At 43.0% G+C, this 5,412-nt stretch overlaps 1 pseudogene; it reads right to left on the reverse strand.

Moving 5' to 3' along the window:
* Positions 1–2,148: 2,148 nt before the first annotated feature.
* LOC134968358 (5S ribosomal RNA) lies at positions 2,149–2,267 on the reverse strand (annotated as a pseudogene).
* Between the last annotated feature and the right edge of the window lie 3,145 nt (positions 2,268–5,412).

Raw genomic sequence — 5,412 nt, forward strand, 5'->3', positions numbered from 1 at the left:
ACACGCTCACAAACTCCGCGGTAAATACACATATCATGCGCACGAGTCGCCGGAGCGCCTCTTACGCAACTTGCGGATATGTGTACGCACGGGGGGACCGGGTGCACGAGCAGCGTGCATGTGCATGAGGGGTTAGTACAAGGGATATGTATTACAATATTTTTCGACTTTGACAATATATATATATATATATATATATATATATACACATCAATCATGTGTAGGCGGCACCCGGTATAAACACTCTCAAAAACGCAGGTAAGTTATCAACGTTTCGAAGCTTTAATACTGCCTCTTCGTCAGGATACTGACGAAGAGGCAGTATTAAAGCTTCGAAACGTTGATAAGTTACCTGCACTTTTGAGAGTGTTTATACCGGGTGCCGCCTACACATGATTGATGTATATCTGGATCTCCGCAGAGGGCTCCTAGGGAGAGGCACTGGGACAGGTATTTGAGCTTCAGGAGTGCTGCTTCTATATGCAATACATATATATATATATATATATATATATATATAAATACACAGTGTGTGTGTGTATATATATATATATGTATATATATATATATATATATACACTATAAATAATAAGTATATATATATATATGGTACGGGGGGTGGGATGAGGTATTACAAGCGACCAAGGTGTCTAATCAATGATTGAGAACAACAGGTACTAAAAAATAGTAAAATTTAATATTAAGAGTACAAAGCACTAAAAAAAGAGGGGGGGAGTAACATGCAATAAAATATAATTAAAATAGCTGGGTTGGTACAAAAAAGAAGTAAAAAGGGGAGGGGGTTTATACTAAAAAATACATCAGGGTACATATATCAAAAATTCATAAAAGTATACAATATCACTAAAAGAATGGTTTAAAAATCAAAATGCATAAGATAAAATACAGAAAAAAGGTGAGGAGAAGTAGCTTATCTTTTATAAGTTTGAGATGAGATCAGAAAGTCACCCAACGCGTTTCGTCCCTCATGGACTTCATCAAAGGGTAATGTAAAGCTAGAGACTGAGCCTATTTATACCTTGAGACTGAGGGAAGTGATGCTGACATCACTTCCTGTTGAGTTAATTGGTAACAACATGTTTATAGTAAAAAATGCAATTCTGTGCGGGTAAATGTGAAGAGGATAACATGGAGACCATTGCTAGTAGATTTACTTATTAAAACGAGACCTGAGTAAAGTTTAAAACATCGAAAATGTGTGTATTAGTTCACTTCCGGTCCGGAGTCAGTGGATGATGACATCCGCCTCCCGTCTGCCCCACTTCCGCCCCGTTTCCGGCGGCCTAGAGATGCTTCTGCGCATGCGCCCGGTGGTCGCGGACGTGATGAACACAATTGTTGGATTTACTTCTTAGTTGGAGCGGCGGCCATCTTTTTGGTTGGTTGTGTAAATACGTCACAGTGCTTCCGTGGAACGGAGTTCTGTTAATTGCCTTCAAGGAAAGGCGTGAGTGCGTCCATAGAGGCGGTGTGACTCCCCATAGAGTGTATAAAAGAAAAAGAAATATTTAGTTCAGATGGCAAAAACGAAGGACAAGGGAAATAAATGAGATATATATATGGGGAGAAATGGCTGAGGCATATTGATAAGGGGTAGAAGTGGAAATGATCAAATGAATGGATGAAAAAACAATAAATGTAAAACAATTTTTTACATGAATATTTTTTATATAAACGGTGGAAGATGAATGAAAAAATATATATAAGAATATATAAATATAAGTATAAAAATATACAAATATATAAAAATAAAAAAATATATAAAAATATAGTAGTGATAACTATTGTAGACGCAAATGGAAAATGTATGATTATAAATGGAATATAAATGGAATTACGAGCTATGTGGCTGGAAGGTGAAGGGAAGGGATGATGTGGTGGAAAAAACGGCGTGTGGGGGGGGGGGGAGGGGTGGTGAGGGGGGGGGGGAGGGAGGGGGGAGGAAAATGGATTACATGGGAACTGGGTATAATACTGGTGTAAGTGAATGGGTAGTACCGTTAAGAAGGTATCTTGCAAGGGTGATGTGTCTTGCAGGGGTGATAATAGGTTCATACGTGCTAAGGGTCAAATACAATCATAAGTAGTCTAATGAGAGTTTGTCAGAAGTTTCCCCTGTTTTGCCTATATTTACAACACCCGGTATCCCAAGGAGGTCTCCCATCCTTGTACTGACCGGGCCCATCCTTGCTTAGCTTCCAAGATCGGACGTTGTTGGGCGTCCCCAAGGAGGTATGGTTGTAATTTTATGGCTAGGTTGGAAACATTACCCTCTCGGTTCATATGATATTAGTATTTGTCCAGTATTATTAGAAATAGTAAACTGCAGGAAATGGCATAGTGGGATGAGAGATGTGAGGGCTGACACTATAGAGGGTGAAAGTTAAAAAATGACTCATGATGGTATGTACCAATTGTGATTATCCCGTCACTGATGTTCTCTGGCGATCTCATGACCAGGTGAACACCCATGCGAGTTAAAATCCATTAGATAAAATGTGCCCCACAAAAAGGTGATATACACGTGAAGTGAAGATGAGCATAAGGGTAGAGAGTAGCTTATATCATAAAAAAGGTGCTATCTCGTACCCTTCGTTGAAACCATCCGGATGGAGGGTGTTGAGTTCGTATATCCAATACATTTCTCTCCTGGAAAGGAGATTTGAAAGGTCTCCACCTCTGGCTCCCAATGCTACTAGTTCAATGCCTTTATATGTTAATGTCTCTGGATCCGAGTTGTGGAAAAGGTGGAAATGTTTGGAAACTGTATGTGTGAGGACTTTGTTCTTGATATTCCTAATATGTTCCTGGATACGTATTTTAAGGGGTCTTTTAGTTTTTCCTATATACTTCAGTTTACATGGACACTCCAGAAGGTAGATTACTGACATGGTGTTACAATTGATGAATTGTTTGATCTGATACTCTTTCTGGGTTTGAGTATTTTGAAAGGACCTTCTGTTTGGATGGAGGTACTTACATATGTTGCATCTCCCGCATTTGAAGCTTCCTTTGCATTTTGGCATTACGCTTGTGGCTGGTGGATTCTTCAACATGCTTGGAGCTAGTGTGTCTTTGAGACTCCGAGACTTGCGGAAGACCATTTTTGGCTCTTTGGTGAGGTGGTTCTTCAGTATAGGGTCCATAAGGAGTATATTCCAATGTTTCTTGAGGACATTCTTAATGAGATTCTCGTGTCTACTGTATGTTGTAATGAATTTAACTGAGTCTTCCTTGACGTTCTTGGATTTGTATTTGAGAAGATCCGTTCTTTTTGCAGCTTTAGCCTTAAGAGTGGCTTCTTCCAAAAGTCGGATCGGGTACCCCTTATCTTTGAATCTTCCTTTATACACTTCAAGTTGTTGATCTCTGTCCTCGGTCTTCTTACAGTTCCGTGTTATTCTTGTGAATTGGGATAGGGGGGTGTTATCTTTCCATTGTTTGCGGTGATTGCTCTTATAGTGAACGTAGCTATTCATGTCTACCTTCTTTATGAAGTTGCTGGTGATGATTTCTTCTCCTGAGTGTGTTAAAATCAGGTCTAAAAATTCAATCCGTTCAGTATCCATATTGGCAGTAAACTTAAGGTTCATGGTATTATTAGAAATGTACGTTAAAAATTCATTAAAACATGACTGGTCGCCTTCCCATACTAAAATGATGTCATCTATGTAGCGTTTGTAAAAAATAATGTTTCGTTGGTATGGGTGATTGTTAAAAATGAATTCCTTTTCCCACTGCCCCATGAACAAATTTGCAAAGCTGGGTGCAAAAATCGTGCCCATGGCTGTTCCGCATATTTGAAGATAAAATACGTCTAAAAAGGTAAAATAATTATGTTTGAGTATAAAATTCATGAGCTCACATAAAAACAGTCTATGGTCTTCTGTAATTTCAGGATCCGAAGAAAGAACATTGTTACAGGCCTCAATACCCTTGTCATGCTCTATACAGGTGTAAAGGGATTGTACGTCTATTGTGGCCCACCTATATGTGTCCTTCCATTGTAATGTTTCCAAGAGGTTCAGGACAGATGTGGTATCTTTCAGGAAGGCCGGTAATTCCATTACATACTTCCTTAGGAATATATCCACGTATTCCGATAGGTGTGAGGTCAAAGAGTCAATACCAGCCACAATTGGTCTGCCCAGAGCCTAAACTTGAAGTGCAGCCAGCCTTACTTTTTTTTACTTTGCTGGCAGGCTGCTGTCACACATAGAAGAGCGATAGTTCCTCTCTCTTTGTTCCTCCAAGCAGCACACTCCGCTGGGCGCTGGCTCCACACTACAAATCCTCACTCCAGAGGCTGTCCTCCTTGTTCCCAGCAGCCTGCGCGCCCAGCCAATGGCTGAGCCACAGGCTGCTGCTTCACAGATGATTGGGCAGCTGAGCCGTCGCTCAGCTGCCCTGCCTGTAGTCCCTGTAGATCAGCTCCCTCTACGTGGCGTCACAGGCGTGCGGCACCGCGCCAGTGTTTTGTGAGTGCAGACGGGAGCCGGGAGCAGGAGAGCCGGGACAGCCATCCCCCAGCTGCCTGCCCTGCTTGTTTTTTGCGCGGCCACACAAGCATCTGGCAGTGCAGTGGGGAGCCGCTGCCCAGAGCACAGCACCGCAGATCGGATCAAAGATCCGATCTGTGCTAGGCGGCGGGGGCGTGGGGGGTCCTTTTAAAAAAGGGAGCCCGGGGTACATACCTCCGGGGCCCCCCCCCTTAATCCGGCTCTGGCTGTGACAGAGCCTCCCAACTGACCCCCCCCCCCACCGCGGGACAATGCGGCCCGCAGGTGGGACAGCGGGACAGTCCCTAAAATACGGGACTGTCCCGCGAAAATCGGGACAGTTGGGAGATATATATGTATATATATATATATATATATATATATGTATATATATATACTAGCTGAACACCCGTGCTTCGCTACGGAATTTAAAGAATAATGCCAATCTTTGTTGGCGGCTCCTCTGGGCTTCCCCGGATTGATGCTGTCAAAATGCTGGTGCTGAGGAGAATAATCCCCCTCCTTCTCTGCCCTGTCCCGCCTCTGATTCTGCCCTGCTCAGTGCTGTAAATGCTGGGACGACAGGCCAAGCTCCGCCCGTGACAGGCCAAGCTCCGCCTGCTGTATGTTAAATATGTAAGGTTTGCAGGGATAGGCTGACTCTATGGTCTCCTTGCTTAGCTTCTCGCTGTCCTTAGGGCTCCTCCTTTGAGGTAAAAAGGTAATGATATTTGCACAACACTTAAGGTCACTGGGAGAGCTGTCGGTACCCTTTACACAGCAGATGAGCAGTTGCTGACTATCAAGCTTTCCAGAAACAGAGCATTGTCGCCCCCCCCCCCCCCCCCCCCCCCTCTCAATGACTTGGTATTGCTGACACCATGACTCTTCT

Source organism: Pseudophryne corroboree, chromosome 10 (genome assembly GCF_028390025.1).
Source record: "Pseudophryne corroboree isolate aPseCor3 chromosome 10, aPseCor3.hap2, whole genome shotgun sequence".
Lineage (NCBI taxonomy): Eukaryota > Metazoa > Chordata > Amphibia > Anura > Myobatrachidae > Pseudophryne > Pseudophryne corroboree.